Source organism: Ambystoma mexicanum, chromosome 3q (genome assembly GCF_040938575.1).
Source record: "Ambystoma mexicanum isolate Mex_15411 chromosome 3q, UKY_AmexF1_1, whole genome shotgun sequence".
In the NCBI taxonomy this organism is placed as follows: Eukaryota; Metazoa; Chordata; class Amphibia; order Caudata; family Ambystomatidae; genus Ambystoma; species Ambystoma mexicanum.
Genome location: NC_090926.1, coordinates 192,438,395 through 192,464,864, shown reverse-complemented (window position 1 = coordinate 192,464,864; position 26,470 = coordinate 192,438,395). Strand labels below are relative to the sequence as shown.

At 45.4% G+C, this 26,470-nt stretch overlaps 1 protein-coding gene across 1 annotated transcript in view; it reads right to left on the bottom strand.

The window, feature by feature from the left end:
* LOC138582308 (retinol dehydrogenase 16-like) overlaps positions 1-26,470 on the bottom strand; it is a 118,834-nt gene that overhangs the window by 46,578 nt on the left and 45,786 nt on the right. The gene's annotated exons all lie outside the window — the stretch shown is intronic.

The following is a 26,470-nucleotide window of genomic DNA, read 5'->3' as shown; positions in this document are numbered from 1 at the left end:
GAAAAAGAGTGACTCCTAACCGACGGAAAGGGAGACCCACTAAGGGTTAGTGCAGAGTGACGACGTAGGGGAACCATAGCCCTCAGACAAGAGTTGAAGGACATCTGGCTGGGTAAGGCCCTGTCCGGCCTTAGATTTACCAAACAGAAATATTTTGAATGGGGAGACAAAGCTCATACATTGCTAGCAGCGAAACTCAGGAAAGAAAGGGCAGAAAGAGCAGTTTTTAAGGTTAGGTCATCTTCTGATTGGTTTTGACAAACCCATTAGACATTGCAACACGGTTTGCTCAATTCTATGAACAACTTTATACCGCGGATGTACCACCATCTCCCGAAAGCACCGCTACATTTATGTCGGGTGTAGACTTTCCACCGATTACAGAGGCAGATAGAGTACTACTAAATGACTCTATCACCGCGGAGGAGGTCGGCTGCGCTATTGGCTCTCTGAAAGCAGGTTCGGCGCCAGCCACTGATGGCTTCACCCCAGCCTTCTATAAGAGGATCAAGGGTGCTCTAACCCCATTTCTCACGCTGCTCTTTAATAGCATTATGGAAACTGGCGTGCCCCCCCCCCTGTCATTCACAGAATCCAGAAAATAGTCCTTCCAAAGGAAGGAATAGATAAATTGGAATGCGGCTCTTACCGGCCAATTTCGCTTTTGAATGTTGACGCCAAGGTCTACGCCAGCATCCTTGCGAAACGACTTAGCACTGTTCTACTCCGACTGATTCATAATGATCAGACGGGATATGTAGTAAACCGCCAGGGGGCGGATAACGTGCGCAAAACTCTTGATCTCATGTCCCTTATTCCCGCTCCCGAAATAGAACCCACGTTGTTCTCAATTGACGCCGAAAAGGTATTTGATCGTGTGGAGTGGAGATGACGGACATTCTTAAGATATCAGGCTTGGGTCCAGTTTGGATCCGAGGAGCCAGTGCTCTATACCAGAACACCAGAGCAAAGGTTGTAGTGAATGGAATAGCATCACGAGAATTTGAGCTAACTAGAGGGACAAGGCAGGGGTGCCCCCTCTCCCTCTTGGTGTACATTCTTGTCATGGAACAATTGGCTCAAAAGGTCAGGCAAAACCCCAACATCAAAGGCTTCTATAGATATGGGACTGAATATAAACTCGCACTATTTGCGGACGACATACTGGCATACATCACCTCCCCCGATCAATCAATCCCAGCTTTATTATTCGAAATTCAGGAATACAGGGCACAATCTGGGTTCCGAATAAACCGACACAAAACAGTTATCCTACCACTCACAGAACCAAGCACACCTCCAGGAACTGTCCTGCATACATGGGGTTTCCAAGTGTCACATTCCAATTTGAAATATTTGGGAATAACATTGACTAAAAACCTTCAAAACCCGTTTCAAGCAAATTACAAAACACTTTGGGCCACAATACTAAAGGACCTAGACAACTGAAGTAGGCTTAAATTGTCATGGGCGGGCAGATTGACAGCGATTAAAATGAACGTCCTTCCGCGATTACTTTTTCTTTTTCAGTCGTTGCCGATTGCCCTCCCACACACGTTTTTAAAATTGATCAAGACCACCTTGCTGTCATTCCTTTGGGATAAAGGTAGATCCCGCATAGCATACAACACTCTGATCCTACCCAAAGACAAAGGGGACCTTGCCTACCCGGACATACATTCTTATTACGCAGCAGCACTACTCCGTGTCCTGGTTGATCACATAAGGGAGTCAAAGAGCAAGCAATGGTTTGCTTTGTAAAATGGCATTTTCTCTCCTGTAACTATGGGCGAATGGCTCTGGGCATCTGTAAATACCATACCACGCAAGGCGAGGGAGCACCCTGTTCTGTCGGCTGTCTGGACCCTATGGAACAAAACATAATTTGGCATGAGGGGAGTGACAACGTGGCCGTCACCACTCAGTTGCATTTGGGCCCCACCAATCAGAGACGCTTTCATAGATCCCCTTCGCTTTCAACCTCAATATGAGCAGGGCCTGGTGAGAGTGGGACAAATGTGGAGGGAGGGTTCCTTTCTGACCAAGGAAGACCTAGAGGAAATGCAGGCTCTGACCATCAGGCCCCTCCCATATCTTCAACTAAAGGGTGTCCTCACGGATCGCAAATGGAAAGCCCAACTACATTGCCCCCTGACCGCATCAGAAAATATTCTGAACCAGAACACGGGCTCCAAGGTTGTCATATCGAAGATGTACAGAGCACTCCTAGAGAGAGGACATCTCCCCGAGCCCAAAACCAAAGCTAATTGGGATGGGGTGCTGGGGTGGGAGGGCAATCTGGCGGGATGGGATGCCATACATAAATCACTGTGGAAATCCTCAATAGCAATGCAATACAAGATGCACAATTGTAGGATATTAGTACAATGGCACCTAACCCCCCAATGTCTAGCCAAAATGTATCCCGGTATTACCCCCTACTGTTGGCGTGGGTGTACACAAATCTGTACGTATTGGCATCAATGGTGGGCCTGTCCCCGGATCCAGCTGTTCTGGAAACAAATCCTGGGGTGGATAGATGACATTGAGGGCATTCAAAGGGTCCTTACTCGTCTCCTGGTTCTTTTCGGAGTTGAGAACATTGAAGACAGATATATGCTCCTTCCGCACATGCCGAGGAACCTTTTATTAGCTGCCCGTGTCTGTGTAACGATAAAGTGGAAGTCCTCCTCCCTCCAACAAAGGCGGACTGGCTGAACAAAGCAAAAGAAATGTATGAAATGGAAAGTCTCACAGCCATTGTAAAGGAGACTAACACTTCCATAGATCAACAATGGCTTCCGTTCCTCCAATACTACAGGGAAAGTCGTGTGGACCACTGATCATGCTAGCTTTCGATCAACATTTATCTCACTGCCTACACCACGTTTTCTACTAAGCGGCCCTACAAAAAAAAAAAAGCAGGAAAAAATGGATTAGAAAAATAATAGAATACAATACAATACAACCCAGAGTCAGAAGACTGGCCCTCGTTCACCCTTGCAAAGCATGTTACTAAACGCCAATTTAGGAGGCTGATCCTCCGCTATACTCTTCTGCACAATACGCCAATGCTCTCCACCGACGAGACAGCCATACATTTTTGATGCGCATCCAATTCCATCATACTGAACAACCTGACCGCTGTCTCCTTCAAGCGAGCCTGAGAAGGACGGAGGGGGTGTATATGGGAAATTGGCTTTCTGTCCTCTTTTTCTTTTCTTTTTATACCTTTTTCCTTTCTTACTAATCTCTCTCGATCCTCCCTTTCCCTTTCTTTTAAGGCTCTGTGGAGGATTGGGGTTATTTCTCGACTTTTACTTATTCTGCTGGAAAATGGAAAATGTTCTTTATGTGACCGCATTGGTCAATATAAAAAGTGTTTTCGTGGATTTTCTTGTTTAGGCCAGTTGGCCGATGTAATTCTTGGTCACAATAAAAAGATATTTAAATAAAAAAAAGTAGCAGTTACAAATTTCTTGGTGCAGAAGTAAAGCTGAGGAAGCTAATGCGTATGCAATGAAAGAGGAGGAGGATTTTATGGCAGGTTGAACCTGCCAGGGGAAACAAGACAGACTTAGACCCTAGGACTGTGGCAACAGAGAAAAAGGAATACAAACTCGGATGAGGAGCTCGAAGATGTGTACATACAGCAGTATGAGGAGCCAGGCAAGAGCTCAAGGGGAATGAGCTTTCTGGGCCGAGTGTGCCGGTGGGAGGAATGATGCCAGCCGCTTACCAGAAAAGAAGTGAACTAGTTGGCAGGCACCCGAGAGACTGCAGGTGAGCAGGCAGGAAAAAACAAGCAAATGGAGCAGAGAGAATCCTGGCAGCTTGGTGGCCATGACCGGACAGGCCAGACAGAGGCCTTAGAGAGGGCCTTGGAGGTGGGGCCTGCTCCACCTCGCCGGCTCCCTTGATTGGCTACTTGGAAATGAAATGAGCCAATCAGGCTGTAGGGCGGGCTCCGGGGCAAGGAAAGGAAGCAAAATTGCCACCAACAAAAGTGGCGGCCATCTTACAATGCACACAGTTGCAGTTGCGAATTCTCAGCCCCAGGGCCTTACCTTAGTGATCGTTCAGTGAAAGGTCCCTGTGAGATGAATAAATAAAGCCAGGCAGTGGGAATGAACGAGCAGCCCTGCCATCTTCTGCGGCTGGAAGAAGTTGAAGAATGTCAAAATTATGGACAAAATGCAAAACAGAACCCAGCCATACTTGTGTAAATATTATTGCCCAAATATGAGAAAGAAATGTTTCTCTTTTTCGTTGTAATGCTTCCTTTTCTTTTTAGTGAGGGAAATAAAACGTTATGATATTGTATTAGTGCTACTTCTCTTTGCATGCCCTTCCTGTAGACTTTTCTGAGTCTCCCTTTAAGGGAGGAACACTCTCCTGCCCTTCTTTAATCAGGGCCAAGGGTCTGCTGACTGGATGATCGCAGAGGAGCTGAAAGGGGCTAAAGCCCACTCCAGCTTGAGGCAAAATAAAGGCATGGAAGTAGAAGGTCACACTTTCTTTTAAGAGGTTCCTCTAAAGAAACCTATCATGCTCTTCATGGTTCTATTAAACATCTCCACCAACCCATTGGTTTGGAGATGGAAGGATTCTGAGAACTTGTAGGTGACCCCACAGTTTTTCCACATGGCCTGCATGTAGTGGGACATACAATTTGACCCCCTGTCAGATACTACCTCCTTAGGAAAACCTACTGTGGTAAAAATACAAAGAAGGGCCTTACCCACTGCCTCAGCAGTAAGAGCCCTCATAGGTTAAGCCTCATGGTAGTTAGTAGCATGATCTACTGCTACCAGTATAAACTGGTTGCCTGAGGAAGTAGGAAGGTCAAGGGGACCAACAGTGTCAATCCCTACCTTCTCAAAAGGAACTCTCACCACTGGGAGGTACACTAACGGTGCCACATTCTTGGAGCCACTTTTGCCAGACAATTGTTTGTCTACATCTGCACCCATCTTGGAACAGTAGAAGTACAAGGAGATTCTCTCTTTGGTCTTCTTGGTGCTCAAGTGACCAGCCAGAGGGATCGCAGGGAAGAACCACCTCTGTTTCACCAGTAGGGGGTTCTTATTCTACCACCTCAGCCACCGCTGGAGGTGGGGGTCATTGGGGTAACCTGAAGTTTTACCCTAGGAGAAAACCCTAGGAGAAACTCTGGTTTTTAAGGAAGGTTTGTGCTTGAGACCCTTTTTCTTTCCTGAGACTCTGGATTTCTCCTTGGTCTCTTTTTTCTTTGCGTGAGAAGTGGCTGACAGACCTGATGGTCTACTGGAGATACTTGATTCCTCCTTGATCTCAAAAGGGAAGTGTCTTAAGGTTGCTTCCCTGGCCAACCTTGTAAGTTCTCTTTTCTTCTTACTTGGGGGTCTTGAGTGCTGGTAACTACACCCAGAGATTGTGGGTCATTACTCAGAAGTACCCTACAAGGCACTTCAAATTGGACACTGTTATTATGTAGTTAACTCTATGACCTTGTTATGTTGTACATAGTTCCATAGCCGCGTCATGCTCTCGTGTATGGTTCTGGAATCTGATTCCAGAACTATGCACGAAGATGAACGGCTGTTGAAGGTTGGCCCTCCTGGGGACTTCCTTACAATAAACCTAAATGAAATACGATACTCGTGAGCAATAAACTCATTATTTCACTTCAACTGGCAACGAGGAGTTGTACTTGAGGAGGTCCCCAGCCATGATCAAGGATCGCGTTTCCGTGAAGAAACTAACAGTAAAGGAAATTAACTGTGATAATTAGAGTCCACGCGTGCATCCAACAGAGGAACAATAGATATAGCAATGCGGCGCCTATCAGCATCCTAAATGAACATAAGGTAAACTTAATAAGTACATAATTGCAAGGTGCATCTTACGGATCGTGCGCAAGATGCGAGGGCCAACGAGTGAGAGACTAGAAGAAAGCACCTTATAGTGTGGGATGCGTAAAGGCTCAAGGACATGTATGCTTCCATGGATGGTGATTAGAGTAACGCACCTACGAAACGTCGATTACGTGCCGCCATTTTGTGAATAAGGAAGCATTGCCGTGACTACAGTATATATGAAGATGCGTCGCGTATTATGATCTATTGCACGCAAGTGGAAATAAAGAAGTTGTGGATTGGTTTTGCACAGCCAGCAATAATAAAAGCACAGAGACCAATTAAGTCACGCCGCTCAAACATTATTTGATAAACAAAGTAAAAGGGATTCAAAGTGACATAGATGCAATAAAAGATATTGATGTGTTCAATTTTCACAAACAACACATGAATGAAGAGACAGTGCTCAACCAGTCAAACGTGGTGATACAGTTGCATGAACTTTGAGGAAGAGAAGCAAATTCGATAAATTGTAAAGCGCTGCTCAGCCCTGTGTCAACACATGCTCATCAACTGTAGTATAACACCTATAAGGATGTGCCTGGGAAATTTGCAATAACGTGATTCCACAACAAAAAGTCACATTAGAAGTGAGTGAATAAACCTATTCAAGACAATCATCCTACAAAATGCAGAACATTGCAGCCCCAGTTCCATTTTTGGCGCATCCTGGTAATCCTGTCTGCACCTGGGAACAAGGGCAGGACAGCTTCCAAGTGTACTTAAGAGCAATTGGAGGGGTTAAATATAATGACGATTTGAAGGAAGCCACATTGCTTAATTGTGTGGGTGCAGGAGCGCTGAGGATTTTTAGAACATTACCTGAATTAACACATGCTGAAGAAGGCTCTGGAGACTCAGCAAGTAGTGCCAGAAAATATGATACTGCTTTGACTAAATTAAGCAAACATTTTGGCAATAAAACCAACATTGTTCTGGAACGATACAGGTTCTTTTCTAGGAAACAATCTAAGGGTGAAAGTGTTGACAACTATATAGCTGCCTTAAGGGGTCTTATTTCATCATGCAACTTTACAGGAGTGGCAGACAAATATTTAAGGGATCAACTTGTTTTACATGTGGCAGATTCCCGAATTCAACAGCGCCTATGGCAGGCGAAAGATCCGACGTTAGAACAAGCACTCGGAATTGCCAGGTCAATGGAACTGGGTGAGAAATGTATGAGGGAGATTCAGAACAGACCAGAGTGCAGTGAAGTAAAGTCTGTTCAAGATGCCCACGATGGAAGTCACAATAAAGACAAAGAGGCTTTGAAAGCGATTGTAAAAAAAATAGTAAAATCTGACTTTGGTATGATGTCTAGACAGGATAGAGAGGCCCCAAATAGGTTACAGGGCAGGTGCTTCAAGTGCGGTTGGTATAAACATGCGAACTTAGAAAAAGAATGTCCAGCACTATCTGCAGAGTGCTACAAGTGTGGCCAGGTGGGTCATTTCGTAAAGTCTGTCAAAACAGCAGAGGGAGAGGCAGATTTAATTCACGTTATATGAACAATGTACAGAGGAATCCTGGTCGCTTTGGAAGAGGCAACATGACAAGCATAAGGGCGTTGGAAGAGTTGGGTGGTCCGAGTAGTTTACTGGCGATCACCAGTGGATTTGAAGAAGAAGTACAAATACTGGCATTTACACCGGGCGAAGGTGCTGTGGGCCCATGGGTACTTATATCTATAAACAGCATAACTTTGCAAGTTATGGTTGACACTGGTTCACCATATACAATGGTGGACATGGAGACTTTTCTAAATGTTTTGAAAGGGAAGGTGGAAGATTTACAATTAGCCAGAGTGAGAGCAACGGGTTTATGGCAAGACGCCTCTTAACATTAGAGGGTACACATGGGTACATCTGGATTTTGAAGGAAGGAAAACTTATTTTAAGTTATATGTGGCGGAAAATGGGTTCTCCATTGTTGGCTGGTGGGAACAAGCATCGTTGAGGATTAGGATACATCCTGCCGTAAATATACCGATCTTGAGCATAACAGAAAACAGTTGTGACACCTCAGAAAATTTGGCTAAAAGCTTTGCCAAAGTATTCAATGATAATATTGGCATTTTAAAAGGATTTAAACATCACACTGTACTTAAAAGAGGGGCAAAGCCGGTAGTCCATAAGGTAAGGAACATACCAATTGGCACTAGAGAGGCATTACAAAAGAAGTTGGAAAAATATGTAAACAAGACATAATAGAACCAATTGAGAGCTCTGAATGGCTATCCCCAATTGTTATTGTGCAAAAACCGGATGGGTCGATCAGGATGTGTGTTGATTTGAGGGACCTTAACAGCAGCATATGGGTTGATCGCTACCCTCTACCAAACATTGGGGTAATGCTTACCACAATGAAGCCGGCAAAGTTTTTCACAACATTAGACCTATCTTCTGCATATCATCAAGTGGTGCTGGACGAAGATTCCAGGCATCTCACATCATTTATTACTCCATTAGGAGCTTTTAGGTACAAAAGGATGCCTTTCGGGTTGGCGTCAGCAGCTGCTGTTTTTCAAAGGTTGATGCATTATCTGTTTAATGGTCTTCAAGGAGTGCACTATTTCCAAGACGATATACTGGTATCTGCTATGTCTGAAGATGAACATGATGCGAAATTTCTGGGCGTGCTACAAGTTATTCAACAGAAAGGCCTCACACTCAAGATTGAAAAATGCAAGATAAAGAAAAAAGAGGTAACTTACCTGGGTCACTGTATTAATGCTGATGGCATAAAACCTAAGGAAGCATTAGTGGACACCATCCTTAAAATTCCTGATCCGATCAATAAAGACCAACTTCATTGTTTTTTGGGTCTAACAGAATAATATTCCAAATTTGTGGATCATTACTCAGACAAGACAAAGCAGATGAGAGACTTTATGTGCAAAGGTGCAAGATTTTCCTGGTCTGAAGAGTGCAAGGAAGAATTTAACATGATTAAATCATTGATCAATAAAGCACCAACACTTAAAATGTTTGACCATAGCGCAAAAACTATGATATCCATAGATGCTAGCAATATTGGTTTGGGAGGTGTCCTGGAGCAAGTGCAGGGAGGATTCGTGGTTCCAATTGCCTTTGCCTTCAGAACTTTGAAAGGAGCAGAAAGGAATTATTCAACCATCGAAAAGCAGGCTTTGGGAGAAAAATGGATTTTAGAACATTTCAAAGGACTAATTTGGGGTATTCCTATAGATCTCAAGGTGGACCATAAACCACTTATGCATGTATTGAATTCCAAAAACCCACATTTGACTTCTCCACGAATCAGGAGATGGACTTTAATCATCATGCAATACAATGTCAAAATAAAGTATACCCCAGGTAGAACAAATGTGGTGGCTGACTGTTTTTCCTGGTCACCATATGATACTGAAGATGATGAACATAATAATATCGATGAATTAACTGAAGATCAAGGAGCGGAATGTATCATAGCACATATACATCCCAGTTTCTCGAAGGAGGAATGGATCAAGGCCATGAAGGAAGATGTAGAACAAGAACACCTGAGGATGGCAATTGGGAATGGTTGGAAAGATGCAGAGGCTGATATCAAATCGTGGGAGAAGATAAAAGATGAGATATCATGTGACAACACATGTATTTACCGAGGTGATCGTATAATTCCACTGGTGGTCTTGAGAGAGAGAATTATGTAAATTGCCCACGAAGGCCATGTGGGGAGAAGTTTAATGAAGAGAAGAGTGAGAGAAGCCTACTGGTGGCCAAATATGTGGAGCGAGTTAGTAGCTTTGGTCAAGGAGTGTACCGCGTGTGCAGTAAGCGATAAAGGAAAAATGACTCGTAATACACCGCTACAACCTGTAGAAGTGCCCAGTTCAGTTTGGACAAAGTTAGCCATTGACATAACTGGCCCCTATGAGATGCTTGAACCCCAGAAAGTTTATTGCATCGTGTTGGTAGATTATACATCTAAATGGCTAGAGTGTGGTGTGATTGAAGGATCTGTGATGGCTATGAAAGTCATGAAGTTTTTAGAGGAAGTTTTCAGTACGGAAGGTCACCCTCAAGAACTGATATCTGATAATGGGGTCCAATTCTTATCATTGGAAGTTCAAAGATTTTTGAAGGAGCGAGCTATCAAACACAGTACAACAGCGTTGTATCATCCTACAGGAAAAGGTTTAGTAGACAGAATGAACCAGTTTATAAAGGGAATCATTCAATTAGCCATTGCTAATAAATTGCCATGGAGGGAGACGCTCAAAGAGGCACTTAACACATATAGAGTCACTCCACACACTGTGACAGAGGAGGAACCGTTCACCCTTATGAGAAGGAGAATTGCTACCAACAGACTTAGACCTGCTTGGCTTGTTTTAAATAAAAACAAGGAAATTAATTTGGAAGAGATTGTGAGGAAAGAAAAGAAAAGACAAAATGAATACAAGAAATATTATGATAAGCAAAAGCATGTGTTGGAAAGCAGGATTGAGAGAGGAGATTGGATTAGGGTTAGAGAATCCAAGAAAGTAATGAAAGGAGAATCAAAGTTTCGTTCTCCCCAAAGAGTGACAGAATGGTCAGGAAAATCAGTATTTTTAGATGATGGCAAGAAGTGGTCTTGCGATGATGTCATACTTACAAGGAAGGGAGAAGTAATGAGAAATGAAGCAAGTCAAAGTTCCACAGGAGAGATGTTAAAGGACAATTATATGTTTTCAAGAGATGTCAGAGACAATAGTGCACATGCAAGTGAAGCTGATACAAGTCAAAAGTCTTGTGGAGAGATGATGGGAACTAAGTATACGTCTTCGGGATGCAGGAGAATTGTACGAAATTGCAAACTGGATTTTATATATTATTGAACTTGATGGTGTATTTGTACATTGAGGGAGAGAAACTGAAACAACCATCCGATGGAGTGTCGCCACATCTTCCCATGTCCTTTTAAAAAACTTTTAATGTAGTATTCTGTTTGAGCATTTAAATATTTTCTTTGAATTATCTTGTGTGCTCGTTATATAAAATATCCATTCATATGCATATTGTTACGCTTTCTTATGTTTGATTATAAAATGAATGTGGAGGAGATGTTATAATGTAGTTAACTCTATGAAGTTGTTATGTTGTATATAGTTCTATAGCTGCGTCATGCTCTCATGTATGGTTCTGGAATCTGATTCCAGAACTATACACGAAGATGAACGGCTGTTGAAGGTTGGGCCTCCTGGGGACTTCGTTACAATAAACCTAAATGAAATACGATACTTCCGAGCAACAAACTCATTATTTCACTTCAGACACTAACAGGAATTCTTACAATCATGTTCTTGCACTTTTTGAGAGCTGTCATTACGAGACACATTTGGAGAGGCCCCCCTGCAAGCTTAGTGGGCCCCATGATTGCCTTAGCTACATCGTTAGGGTGGAAAACCCTCTCATCCACCACATTATTGCTGGCTCCAGTGTGTCTAATGGCAGCGGGCTCCTGGCCATTTACAAGTACAATGTCCTTGTAATATTCTTTGGTATTATCAGGTATGACATTGTAAACCTCTACATTCCATTGTTTCCACAGACCCAGGGGCACTAAAGAAACTCCAGCTTGAACACCAATGGGCTCTTCAGGTAGAGTGTGAAAGCTAGCACCTGTCATTGGAGCGTCTTCCTTAGGGATGAAGGCTAAGGAGGCAGATGGATTCCTGAAGGTCTAACCTTACATCTGACCCACAGGCCACACATTTGCCAAATGTTTTCTGGAAGGGGAGGCTTCTGGTAACCACCCTCCGGTTTGGCCCCAGAGGATTTACTAGCCCTATAAGGTTTCCTCCCATGGAATTTATCCTTGTCATGTTTGGGGGTCTCTTTTGATGGTGGATTATATGGGTTTTCTTCCCCTCCTTCTTGTGCTTCTTCCACTCCTCCTTCTTATGAGGAGCCCCAGAATCCTTGAGTGGCCCAGTTGGCTACCCACAAGTCAGCAGCTTGTGCTAACTTCCTGGGGTCAAGTTCTTTGGTGTAAGCTAAATGCTGTCTCAGCACTGGGGAACAGGCATCAAAAATACTCTCAAGCATTAAAAGACTTCACATACACTCAAAGGAGCTCACCTTATGGCCCTTAATCCAGCCATCTACATTTTTCAGGCACTCACATATCTAAGTAGTTGTTGTGATGTAAGTCTTGTATTGTCACTGGCCAGGAGTGGAGTAGGTGCCATTTGAATGTTGATGTATGCATGATAGGCAGCTCAGGAGAACGTTGTGTGGGTATGTGAGTAAGTGTTCCATGAATGTCAGTTGCGGGCCTGAGCTGGATGTGTAAGGATGGCCGGTGGGTCTCTGTCCCTTTATGTCCCTGTCTTACATGTCTATGTACCTGTGATGCCCACCATGATCACCAGTAATGGTACTGTACATACAAATAAAAACTGGATCCTGTACAAATGTAGATATGTACAATAAAGACTTCCTGGACTAAAATTACAAGGCTCCACAGCTGGTCTGTGTATGGATGATTTGAGCCCAGCATCTATACATAACAATTTGCGACGAGGAAGCTGAAAGAACCCATTCCCGGAATAAGAAGAGAAACAAGAAAAGGACGGGACAGAAAAAGGCTGCACCAGAGTTGAAACAACAGCAATCAGAAACAAAAGTAAGGAGAGCTGTGGGAGGGGGAAGCAGCTGCAGCATGCCAGACCCACCGTTCCCCCGTGTTTGAAAAGAATCCATCCTTACCCAGAAAAGGACTAATTAAGACATGGGGCCTCATTACGAGGCTTGCACTCACGGAATGAAGGGGGCCGGTACAGGTCCGGCCCCCTTCATTCCGTCAGGGCTTATTACAGGGTTCCCATCGTGGGACCCGGATCGGACGCCTGGTAAAACCAGGCGTGCTTTCCGGGTCCCGTGAGGGGAAGAAGGAGGTAACAACGGGACACTTATAATGTGCCCGTTGTTATCTCCATCCCCATTGAGCCCTATGGGGGCTCAAATGGGAATGGGGAATGGTTCCTGCAAGGAGGACTTACCGGGTCCGCCTATGTCGGAATGACCAGGTAAGTCCCCATTGCAGGAACCTGGAAAAGGAGCCCGGTTTGGAGGCAGCCATGGAGCTAATAGCTCCATGGCTGCCTCCAAACTCGTAATGAGGCCCATGGACTCTCTGGGAGGTAGGCCGCTGCTAGCTATAAAGGCCCCAGAGATCCCCAGCATGGAAAAAAAATAAATGGCCCTGCGGCTTGCTCGACTAATTGTGACCTGGATAAAAGATAACATTGTAAAGCAACTGCTTTCATTTCGAATAAATTGACTTACTGGCAGTTGAGGTGGAGGGGAAAAAAAAGGTCCATCAACGCCACAATGATTAACAGAGCAGCGACCCATGGAGCAGTAAGTCGGCGTCCCTGCAGTGATATGTAATTGCCGAAATCATTGCCAACTTTAAAAATGATCAGCATGCCGCAGCAGCGACTTCAGAAGCAATGTGGAGAGGCTCCTCTTGAACGTGGACTGGCAGCAGTGGTTTGGAATGCACTTTGGTTGGGAGGCTTAGCATGGCAGTTAGAATGTTGTGGCTCCTGTTATCGACAAATGATCACACCAGAGTAAGGAACCCTAATGGTTGAAGCACGTTGCTGTCCGACGAGACTCTGAGAGGAAAAAAAAAACAGGGCCTCATTAAGAGTCGGCCGTGCCGGAATCCGGTGATTCCGTGACGACGGTTACTCCACTTCCGCGACCGCAAGGTTGTGGAAAGAAGGGCCGATTACGGCATTTGGGTCACGCGCAACACACCGAGGCGGAAACGGAGTCACCGCCGTCATGTAAACACCCACGCACATGGACTTTACGCCACAGAAAACGGTGCTAAACCCGTGTCCGCCCCCGCCGACACAGAAACACCGGAAGCGGAAACACCAACATCGGAAGCGGAAACAGCATGACCGTGGGAAAAAAACGAAATAGAGAGGCGGCCATTATATAAGGCACAATCCACTCCCATCCTCAGACACCAAAGGTCAGATTACCTCCCTGAGACTGACAACTCATCGAATGGCATCCAGGATACCAGCACGCAGACAGCGAAAGCCGCGCTTTAGTGAGGCTGAGCTCACAGTTCTGGTGGACCACATTGTTGAGCATGCGGAAATGTTCTTTAGTGCAGATCAGCGGCGCGCTACTCAGCAACGGCGCAAGGAGGTGTGGGCGAAGGCAGCACGCAAGTGCACAGCGGTCGGTGTGACCACACGCTCTGTGAAGGACTGCCATAAGAGGTGGGATGACCTCAGGCTCCGGGTGCGCAACCTCATGACTGCACACCGCCAACACAGCACTGGCACTGGTGGAGGCCCTGCATCCCCTCTCAAGTTGCAACTATGGGAGGAGCGCTGCAGCAGTGTCATGCACCTCGAAGGCATCCACGGCATAGGAGAGGCAGAGGCAGGAGTGAGCCCACCTGCACATGCTGGTAAGTGCACATTGTACAAAGCCATAAGTGTGAATGGGAGTGACCCAATGGACCCACTCACAGTGCCCCCCGCCCCCAACAGGGCAGGAGTGACCCAATGGACCCACTCACAATGCCCCCCCCAACAGGGCAGGAGTGACCCAATGGACCCACTCACAATGCCCCCCCCAACAGGGCAGGAGTGACCCAATGGACCCACTGACTGGCCAGATGACAAGTAACACATCCCCAAAGCATGAACCCTGGAAATGCACACAGTGCGTGCCTGACTGGAAGCAGACACACACACACCTGAGTGCATCAATAGTCACAAGTGTATACATGCAAGTGGTAATGGATTATCATGTTGGATGCATGTGATGGACACATCTAGTAACATCACGCAACTAACAGCATGCCCTCTGTATCCCCACAGTCGAGACAAGTGACAGCGACGGCCAAGAGGCAACGCAGCGGCCACCTGCACGCGCCCAACTCAGCACTTATGCCCAGGAGGATGATGCTAGCTGCTCCAGCACACAAGCACCGGCTGCATCAGGCACACCGGCTACATCAGGCACACCGGCTACATCAGCCACAGCGGCTACATCAGCCACACCGGCTACATCAGGCACACCGGCTACATCAGGCACACCAGCATACACCACCATCCCCATGCAGGCACCCACCCTAGCCCCGGAGAATGATTTGCAGCCCATCTGCACAGCTTAGGAGGCTGCATCAAGTGATGGAAATGCCCCGGCCATGCAGGCCGAAGCAGTACAACAGGGTGAGGGGGACAACATGGATGAGGTGTCACCCATCCATGGCCTAAAGTTCAGCCCCCAAGAACTGCACAGCCCCATGCGCTCCCCAACTCCCTCAATGGCTGAGTTCAGTACACGCTTGCAGCACTTTGAGCAACAACAGGCCACCCTGACGCAGCTGGTGGAAAGTCGGATGGAGGAGGCCAGGCTGCAGCGTGAGGAGGCCGTGCATCAGCGGGAGGAGGCCAGGCTGCAGCGTGAGAGCAATGCTACGTTGGTGCGGCGGCTCTCCAGATCGATTGGACGATTTGCAGCCACCATTGTCACCCTGGCACGCCATGTCAGGGAAGGGAACAGTGTGCAATCCAGCATTGCTCAGTCAATGTTGGTAGCCCAGCAGGCGTTTCAAGGGCGCTTGCCCACAGTCACACCGACAGTCACCTCAGCCAGCACCACCCCATCCAGCTCTGCCACTGCCAGGACATAGAGGCGTTCTAGTCGGGTGACTGGAACCGCCAGCAAGGACACCGCACCGCATAAGTGCCCCCGCAAATAGTGGCATGTGGGGATGCCAGTCAACATGACATTTGGGGAAACCATGGGTGTAGGGGGGTGGGTACTTTTGGGTGGTGGGGGAGGTCCATTAGGGGGTTAGTTGTTTGGGACCTGGTTGGGGGTGTGTACGTTTGTGTGGTGGGTGGGCATGGGTGTACAGCTTACCTACCCAATGCACTTTCTTACCCGGTTTATCGAAAATACAACACCTTTGAAAAGTACCATAATGAGTAGACATCTGTCATTTCATATGCAGTACAATTAAATGGTATTTCCGGTCCTAAATTTTTATTGTCCGTATGGGTCGGCCATGTGTTTTTAAACATTAATCGGTCGATCGTAGTAAAATTTGCTATGGACCCTACCCGACCTTTCGTCCACTAAACAAATGATAAATCTCACTTTTACATAAATAGACAATTATCTCCATATTTATGGTTCTCTAGGGCTGCAAAGCATGCGGACAATATACAAAGATGGAGTGTAAAATTCAAGTTCTCAGGGATGGCTTTACACAGAATGTTGCAAAGTAAGAATGTATGCACGTTCACAGTGAAGGTCAGTTGCTTCGATTTATTGCTCGCGGGCCGGAGTGGCCCACGACTCGCAGTATAAGGTTCTATTGTGTTTTGACCTTGACAGACAGGCACCGTGCCTAAAGACTTCTTTTGAAGGAGGGGTGCAATAACGTAAGAGATGATAAGGATGAAATTTCAGAAAGGAGACCGATTTTCATGTTTGTTCACTATAAGAAAGATCGTTGGCACAGACGGAGTGGTATTTAGGGACTGCATTACGCCTAGACAATGGAAAATGCAAATCTAATGTAAGTAACCCTTTAGATGATTTTATACCGGAATATATTAACAATAGCGTATTGTTAAAGGCCGGTTAAATTGTATTTGTTCGTTCAATGTGGCATTTTGTACCGCGCACTATCAACGCCGAAGTGCTCCCCTGGCGCCCAGGCGGCTCTGAAAAAGGCAGAGGAGAGGCGGTGGGTTAGTAGGAATAACGTAACATACTCCGTTGCACTCTCCTCGCTAGCAAATAGTTTCAGGCCCAATAAATAAAATGAATAATTTTAATGAAGATCTGTTGGAGAGACTAATTTATGTTTTTAATACAGGTACATCCTTCCATTCTGCCAATGCCATCATTTCCAGACCCCGGCCGACGGGTTCTTCAGCTGCCAGGTGCAGCTCCATGTCAACAACTTCACCACCCTGACCATTTTATGGGACGATCGGCAAGGACCAATATGCCCTTACGCGGTAGTAGCGGCTAGAAGCAACATCCCAACCGTTACGGTGGTGTAGTGCCTCGTTGTTGGAACAGCCTTGCGATTATCAGTGCGACCATAGTGCTTCTTTTATCGTAAAACAACACCCTGTGTACCGCAAAGGAACAGCGCGTGACTCAAGATGAACTTTTGCGGATCGAGAGCAAAGACAAATGCGAATCGCTGAATATTCTCTAAACATTTGACGTCAAATAAATGTACTTTACCAATTGTACAATCTTGCTGTTTGCTTTTAAACCACAGTTTCATATTCCAAATTGTGGCGCGCTGTGTTGTGAGATGATCTGAGTTGTTTCACGGGTTCTGTGTGAAGTCGCGTAGAAGTCGACTGGGCGCGTTTGGCTACGCACCCCAGTAACGTCACAGAGAGAGGCGGGGAATATGAATGCTTTGTTGATGTCAGGCTCAGGGGCGGGGGATATGATTTAGTTTTGCAAAAGCAGGTCAGCCAGGGCGATGGGGCAAGTGATAGGATTATCACCTAATGTCAGCGCACTGCAGCCTGATTTATCATTTGTTTAGTGGACGAAAAGTCAGGTAAGGTCCATATGAAATTTTTCTACGAACGACAGATCCATGCCTGAAAACACATGGCCGACCTGTAGGGACAATTGCAATTTGGTCACGGAAATACCCTTTATTCATTTAGTAGCATCACCATATCCCTGAAATGCTGTGGATGTGCTGTCTCTCAAAAATAAATGCGAATCAGTGCATCCTGTGCTCGTTGTCCATCTAGTGGACCCCCAGGAGGTGGTTGTGCCATCCAATCTCCATCCCCATCCCCGTCTCCGTCTCTGTCACCATCCCCATCTTCATCATCTCCATCTGGGGGCATTGGAATGTTCCTGCGCAGGCACAGATTGTGCAGCATGGCACAAACGAGCGTAATTTTACCCGTCTTCACTGAGCTGTACAGCAGTGATCCGCCAGATCTGCTTAAACAGCGGAACCGGGCCTTTAGTAGTCCAAATGTCCTCTCAATCATGCCACGTGTGCGGACATGTGCCCTGTTGTACGCATCCTCATGCCTGTTCCTTGGCCTCCGTACAGGCGTCATCAGCCATGGCGTGAGTGCATATCCGAAATCTCCTACATGGGATGTAGGTGTGGGAGACATGTCAGTGTTGGTAGTATCATGTCTTCATCAGATGCAGTGCAATCTTGTGTCATTGGTCATTCATGCGTATGTGTCATGCAGTGTTTTCACAGATGGGTGTTAATCTTCCATGGCCATCATAGTGGGGGTTGGCAGCTGGACATTGACCAATGCATTGGTGTGCATGTGGCTTGTGAGTATGGCATTGTGCAGTGATGTGCACACACGGCAGGGTCACTCCACAGTGATGATATAGTAGATGCAGGACGTCTCATGTACAGCCGTCATGTGCATTGTGAGTGCTGTGTTGCATATTATGGGGGGGTTTGCTGTGGCTCCAGGTGTGTGTGTGCCAGCGGGAGTTCAGGCTGTGTGTGTCAGGTGGCAGGGTGTGTACGGCCACACTGTGGCTAGGGGGTTCTGCTGTCTATTCAGTGGATGGGCGGGGGGTGATGCATGTGCAGTCGCAGCAGCCCACTCACGTAGCACATTGCCCTGGTCACACACACACACTCACTTACACAGGTCCGTGCATTGGCAGCTGTACTCACCCAATAGCCATGTGCTTTGTCCAGCATAGTGTTCCATGTACCGTGGCAATGTTGAATTCCGCAGTACTATTGAGTCATGGGTTGAGCCCGGGAAACGTGCGCAGCAATGTGTAATCATTTGCGTCGCATCACATACCATCTGTACATTCAGTGAGTGGTACTGTTTCCTATTGCGGAACACCATTTCAATTGCACGTGGTACTGTCAGCTCAATGTGGGTGCAGTCGACTGCACCTATGCAATTTTGCATGCCTGCTATGGCATAGAAGGCCAACTTGGTGGCAATCACCTGGGGGAGGGTACGGGGTAGGGCAATCTATTCAGACACATGGCGCAACAGGGCATCCAGTACCTGAACCAGGGTTATTGAGAAACAGGGTTGTGATAGGCCGTGCAGCTCACCGACTGTGTGTTGATAGGTACCGGTGCCAAGAAAGTGCAGTACAGACACGACCTTCAGGAGAGGGGGGTGGGGGTGTCTATGTGGCTGCTGATGTCGTCCTCTTTCAGGCCAGTGATGTACAGGATTGTTGGACGGTCCAGCCGGTATAATGTGTGGATCTTTCCTGGGGTGAGGTTCCAGGGTGAGGCCCTGATGCGTGGTATTGCTGGCTGCCTGCAGGGTGCTGCCGGCTGGACAATGGGGTTTGCCATGGGTGCAGGGTTATCTGGTTGCTGCCTGCGCCTCCTACGCCTCCGCCTCCTCCTCCTCCTCTGCAACATTACTGCCATCATGTGCAGTGCTGCCTGTTGGTTGAGTAGGCCCAGTCCCAATGCTACTAGAGCTGCTGCCTGCATGGTTCTGTTTTGAGTTGGGCTGGGTGTGGCCCTTTTGTACGCACCCAGTGGCCTGCTGGGTCCAGCTGGGCTGATTTGGTGCACCTGTGGCCTGATTCAGGACACCAGGCACAGTTTAACGTCATGTTCGCTGTGGCGGCGGTACCACCACCGTGATCACGGTTTTATTGCCATTTTGTTGTCGGTGTTTCCATGTCCGTGCTAGTTGTGATGCTCGCGGTGTTTCGTATTGGCGGCAACGGAGGAGTTTCCGTGCAGGCTGAGTTTACGGGAGCTTTAACTCCGCGGTGGCGGTTGGAGGTGGTGCTATTTCCGGGTTCGCAGGTCATGATTAGGCGGATGCGGAAACGGTGCCGGTATGGTTACACCGGCTGCGTTAATTCCGGACTGGAGCACTTGTAATGAGGCCCACAGTTTCCACAGCGTCTCAATGTACGGAGCCGAGCAAGGAGAAGAACACGGAATAACGCGCTCCGCTTGGTGGGCATTCCGGTTCCTTTTCAAGAGGTACAAAAGGAATGGCCCTGCATCGGTGTGGAGCAACTGTGTGATATTCACAAATAATGCATGCCGGTAAAGTTACGAGTAATGCGGAACAAGCACTTTAAACCAAATGGCTGTGTGAACTGATATGCACGTGCGTTTGCTTAATCTGGGTCATGAATGCTCTGGTCCAGATCATTTGAGAAATAAACAATACAGGAGCATAAAAATAGTTTAGGGACATGAGCGACGTTTTGGAAGTTCAGTGTGGTTATAATCACTGTCATAGGATTTCATGTTGGAGGAAGGGATATGGAAAAATGGGATGACAGTTTACACGAGTCAAGTGACAAAGTAAAGAGTGATTACCAAGTGAACATATTGTATAAATAGGAGTTTCAAAGATATCGAGTCAGTAAAGAATTTTCAGCATGTGTTTATGGTGATTTGATTTGTTACTGAGAAGGATAATGTTGCCCACTGTGAAGATGACTTGTTGCTGCATTTCTTTTTTGCTATATTAAAGGTGCGTTGGCCCTGATCATGCCAATGTATTCAGATTGAAGGTTTTTACGTGGATGCAGCACCAGTTTAAATCAAGAGTATTTAAGTAAATAAAAAGGAAACAAAGTTTTTTTTACACAGTATCTAAGGCGATTTATGTGGGACAGATAATGAATCAAAGCCATGTCAAAAAAATGCAAAATGTTTGTGATTATACAAAGTGGTATACAGATCTAAATTCAATTAATGTGACATTCAAATGTGTTTTTGGTAATGTGAGTTGAATTCATTGCTACAGTGGGAGTATAGTGATACCCTGATGTGTGGTTTTGGGCCGTTGTCGTGTGACGGGTGTTAAATGTTGTGGCCTAAAAAAAAGGGTTTTGTTAAAGAAATGATGTATCATTGCTGACCATACCACATGTGCTGATGGTGTTTGGTTTAGGTACCAGGATGTATCAAAGAAATGACATGTGGCATACCGCAAAAAGTGCACCTAGTGGGTCAAAACCTATGGGTTTTTAAAGAGGGGAATGCATCAACTAAGAAGGGTTTCTAATGCGTAAATGTGAATATAATGTAAATGCATCAGCCAAGAGGGGTGGCGATGCGTAAGGTAACATGTAAAGGTAAGTTGCATCAACTAAGAAGGGTTTCTAATGCGTAAATGTGAATATAATGTAAATGCATCAGCCAAGAGGGGTGGCGATGCGTAAGGTAACATGTAAAGGTAAGTTGCATCAACTAAGAAGGGTTTCTAATGCGTAAATGTGAATATAATGTAAATGCATCAGCCAAGAGGGGTGGCGATGCGTAAGGTAACATGTAAAGGTAAGTTGCATCAACTAAGAAGGGTTTCTAATGCGTAAATGTGAATATAATGTAAATGCATCAGCCAAGAGGGGTGGCGATGCGTAAGGTAACATGTAAAGGTAAGTTGCATCAACTAAGAAGGGTTTCTAATGCGTAAATGTGAATATAATGTAAATGCATCAGCCAAGAGGGGTGGCGATGCGTAAGGTAACATGTAAAGGTAAGTTGCATCAACTAAGAAGGGTTTCTAATGCGTAAATGTGAATATAATGTAAATGCATCAGCCAAGAGGGGTGGCGATGCGTAAGGTAACATGTAAAGGTAAGTTGCATCAACTAAGAAGGGTTTCTAATGCGTAAATGTGAATATAATGTAAATGCATCAGCCAAGAGGGGTGGCGATGCGTAAGGTAAAATGTAAAGGTAAGCTGCATTAACTAAGAAGGGTTTCTAATGCGTAAATGTGAATATAATGTAAATGCATCAGCCAAGAGGGGTGGCAATGCGTAAGGTAAAATGTAAAGGTAAGTTGCATCAACTAAGAAGGGTTTCTAATGCGTAAATGTGAATATAATGTAAATGCATCAGCCAAGAGGGGTGGCAATGCGTGAGGTAAAATGTAAAGGTAAGTTGCATCAACTAAGAAGGGTTTCTAATGCGTAAATGTGAATATAATGTAAATGCATCAGCCAAGAGGGGTGGCAATGCGTAAGGTAAAATGTAAAGGTAAGTTGCATCAACTAAGAAGGGTTTCTATTGCGTAAATGTGAATATAATGTAAATGCATCAGCCAAGAGGGGTGGCAATGCGTAAGGTAACATGTAAAGGTAAGTTGCATCAACTAAGAAGGGTTTCTATTGCGTAAATGTGAATATAATGTAAATGCATCAGCCAAGAGGGGTGGCAATGCGTGAGGTAAAATGTAAAGGTAAGTTGCATCAACTAAGAAGGGTTTCTATTGCGTAAATGTGAATATAATGTAAATGCATCAGCCAAGAGGGGTGGCAATGCGTGAGGTAAAATGTAAAGGTAAGTTGCATCAACTAAGAAGGGTTTCTATTGCGTAAATGTGAATATAATGTAAATGCATCAGCCAAGAGGGGTGGCAATGCGTGAGGTAAAATGTAAAGGTAAGTTGCATCAACTAAGAAGGGTTTCTATTGCGTAAATGTGAATATAATGTAAATGCATCAGCCAAGAGGGGTGGCAATGCGGGAGGTAAAATGTAAAGGTAAGTTGCATCAACTAAGAAGGGTTTCTATTGCGTAAATGTGAATATAATGTAAATGCATCAGCCAAGAGGGGTGGCAATGCGTAAGGTAACATGTAAAGGTAAGTTGCATCAACTAAGAAGGGTTTCTATTGCGTAAATGTGAATATAATGTAAATGCATCAGCCAAGAGGGGTGGCAATGCGTGAGGTAAAATGTAAAGGTAAGTTGCATCAACTAAGAAGGGTTTCTATTGCGTAAATGTGAATATAATGTAAATGCATCAGCCAAGAGGGGTGGCAATGCGTGAGGTAAAATGTAAAGGTAAGTTGCATCAACTAAGAAGGGTTTCTATTGCGTAAATGTGAATATAATGTAAATGCATCAGCCAAGAGGGGTGGCAATGCGGGAGGTAAAATGTAAAGGTAAGTTGCATCAACTAAGAAGGGTTTCTATTGCGTAAATGTGTAATGTAGAAGATAATGCAACGGCCAATAGGGGTTGCAATGCGTATACTAATGTAAAAGGCAGTGCATGATTTAGGAATTGTGGAAGGAAATGCACAAATGCAAAGCTAAAGAGATATGGACTTTAGGAGTGAAGCGTCCATAGGAGTTTTAATGAAGATTCTTGCAGAGCCCCAGCTGGGCATATAGTTATTTAAAAGTGCACAGATATTGAAATGTCTAATTAGATTGTATAAATGTTGTGCATGTTTTTTGTTTTTTCCATATCGTTTCTTGGGTTGTTAAGGAAAAGAAAAGGAATTGAGTTGTTTATAGTTGGATTAGTGCTACCACATTAATTTGTTTCATGAGAGTGATTATGGCAGTGCCTATGGTATGTTTGGTGCATGCATGTGGATGTGATTAATATGGATTACAGTTGTTAATGAACATTTCTCAATTGTGTTAGCCTTGTGGCTGGATTCTCTGGACACAAGTATTTCCAATAATCAGTGTAATCCAATTTACACTAATCCCACCAGTGTTAGGTAAGCTTTTCTAACGTCCAATTGGTATTGGAATCTACAAAACATATCCCTTGGTTTTAGGGCCCCAACCTCTAATGTAGGCCTGCACTGCCCAAGTTTGGTAGAGTGGCAGAGCAGCAAGGCTTATTTTAGGATGAGGAATGTGAACTGCAAATCCGTACTGAAAATCAGAACATACATAGACCCAAAGAAACACTTACACACTTGTATTTATATCATAAATAGTGATTATTTTATATATGCACAAGACAGCTAGAAACTAAAGGAGTATTGTATCAACTAGCAACATCAAATGCACATTTATAACAATAAGGAAAAATAAAGCAGTTAAGTACATTGTTATATACTTTTCTTATCCACACACAGAGTGATTTCAGCTCAGGTCAGCAAAAGTACTTATTTAAAATTAACTTTGTATTATTCAGGTATAGCTAAGTTCAAGAATGTATAGAGCAAGAATCACAGGTAGCAATACTGTAGCAACTCCTATATGGCTTATGCAGCCTTTTCACTAACAAGAAAGGAGTTTTTCAGTTCAGGTTTCAGTGAGAAACAAGCAATGCCCAAGCCAAGAGGTTTAGAGGATTTTCTGTTAGGAAACCAGCAATGCCCAAGTCAATAGGAATGCAACAGTTCTGATGCAAATCTTCTTAGCAGTGGTGGGTAACAAGCTAGTTGTTCTTAGAAAAAGTACAGGAGCATAGAAGAATCCTTCCTGTAGGGGCACTCGCTGTTAGGCCTGGGCGTCTGTAAATGAGTGAGCACCCAAACAGCAGAAACAGTGTTCCACGAGCAACGGAGCAACACAAATGGTTTAATGTAAGGTTACCAAGAGCCGCACAGCACCTTGAGAGGGAAGAGGTTGATGCAGCTGGATGCCTTCGGGATGCACATCTGCAAACCCACTCTCCTGATCCTTGGTCGTGGTGACGAAAGGGGGGACCCTGGATGGGCTCCTGCAGCAGCAGTAGTCAAGAGAGGGACTTGCTAGCAAAGAATTCTTCTTACTCTCGCATCGGTTTGTGGTTTTGGTGCCTTTTTCTCAGCATCAGGAGCGAATGATCACTGCTGATTGGAATCTTCTTCTTTTTTCAGTCCTGCACTCTGCTGAGGTGACTCTGAGGAGATAATTTGCGCTTCTGGGAGGTCCATATGGATGCCACTGAAGTTCCAGCAAGATTTGTCAACGGCCAGGCAATGCACTTCAAGGTGGTTGAGGTACCCCAGGTATTGGAATTTTGTAGCCCAGGAAGGTCGTAGGATGTCGGGGGATGGCTCAAATTGAAGTGTGTGTTCAGGCTAATTATGCCCACCAGCCTGGAGTAGGAAGTCATCCTTGGCGGATGTTCCCTGTCGATTCTTAAACAGGGTCAGGACAGCAGCAGGACTTCAGCGGTGCTTCTGCAGTTACTGGAGGTGCTGCAGTCATCTCTGGGCAGCTTCACTTCGAGTGGTCAACTTGGCCTTCTGTTCCAAAAGCCTCAGCTTTTATGCAGGAACCCATTCATTCAGGCGTATGGACTTGTCAATCACCCGGTGGTGGCTGTTCTTGTAGGACAGCCAGCCGCCTATTTCAAACTGGTTCAACCTAGGCATACCTTAAAGGCCAGGGAAGTTTCGGGCTCCTCCCTCACTTCCTGCCTCAGCAGACACACTGGAGCATTGGCAGGCTTCACAAAAGGATCCCTCCAAAGGCGATACTCAAAGAGTTCCCACCCCCACCTGGAATAGTAGAAGAAGGGCAAAGAAGAAATATCCAAACAAAAAATGGTGATAAAAGAAGGCTGGGCCCATTTGGGAAAAATGGTCACCCATGGGTGCTGTACTGCAGCTGTGACAACAGCCTGCGAGTAACTAACACCAAAAAATGCTAAAAAGGTATCCAATGCCACCAGCCATTTAGGTTTGTCTGTTACTGTAACTAGAAAAGTTACAGGAGCAGTGGGAAAGGAGTTACAATGTAGCATGCTTGCAAAAGAGAGGGTTTGAGCCGTATTCACCTGAGCGCTGGGTTGCTGATTTATTCAATAAGTAGATCATGATGAAATAATGAATTCAATCCGATTTGCTAGTGCTATATTTATTGCGAGTTGTCAGCTGACACGTGTTTCGACCCACAAGGGGCTTTCTCAAGGCGTGTAATGATTTGATTTGATTTGATTTGATTTATTTATTTATAGAGCGCTTTACACCAAGGCGCTGTACAATGGCACAACAAAATACAAAGAACCAATAACATTTAACAATGGGAGCAAATGTACATCTTGAATCATTCAACAAAACAGTGTAAAGAGCAATTAACTGAGGGGGGGTGGAAAAGGGGAGAGGGAGGAGGTGGGGGGGAGTAGGAGTAGGACAGTGCAAGGGAAATGGAAGAGGAAGAGAGAGGAGTAGGAGAGGGGGAGGATGCAGTCATTGCTGGGGCGTGGTGCATTCAAGTCGTAGGTAGATGCTGATGCTCTTGTCCTGGTGTGGTGTGTTTGTCCAAAATATCCTAATAGTAACATAAGCCCATCCAGGCTCACAGCCTTGCTAGCCAGCTAACTATAGATTAGCACGCCGTCTACGGCGCCAGCTTGGACATCCCTCCCTGGTATGATATTTGGTCGCCATAAATGTAGCACTAAAAAATTAGATTTAATACATTATTTCATCAATATCTACTTATTGAATAATTCAGTAGCCCAGCGCTAAGGTGAATAGGGCTCAACCCCCCACCCCCCCTCTTTTGCAGACATACCACATGGAGAAAGAAGAGCACTTTCTCATCGGAACCCCATCATCAGCAGCTGGGTATTTTTCCTAAACTGAAGATCAAGCGCAGTGATGCGCTTTTGCTAGTGCCCCTCACCTACCTCAGAGTTACAGTTTAGCCCCTCAGCACTCCACATAGGGTGATCCCACAAAAAGAAAGGTAAGATAAAAGGATGCTACTATTCTTGAGAACAGTAGTTCTCAGGAAAAAATAATATAAAATAAGAAGGGGAGCCCAAAGGAGAGAGTGTCGTGTGCTGCAACAAGTTATTACAGATGCCTGTAGTGAAATACATGTAGGAAAGCATGACTC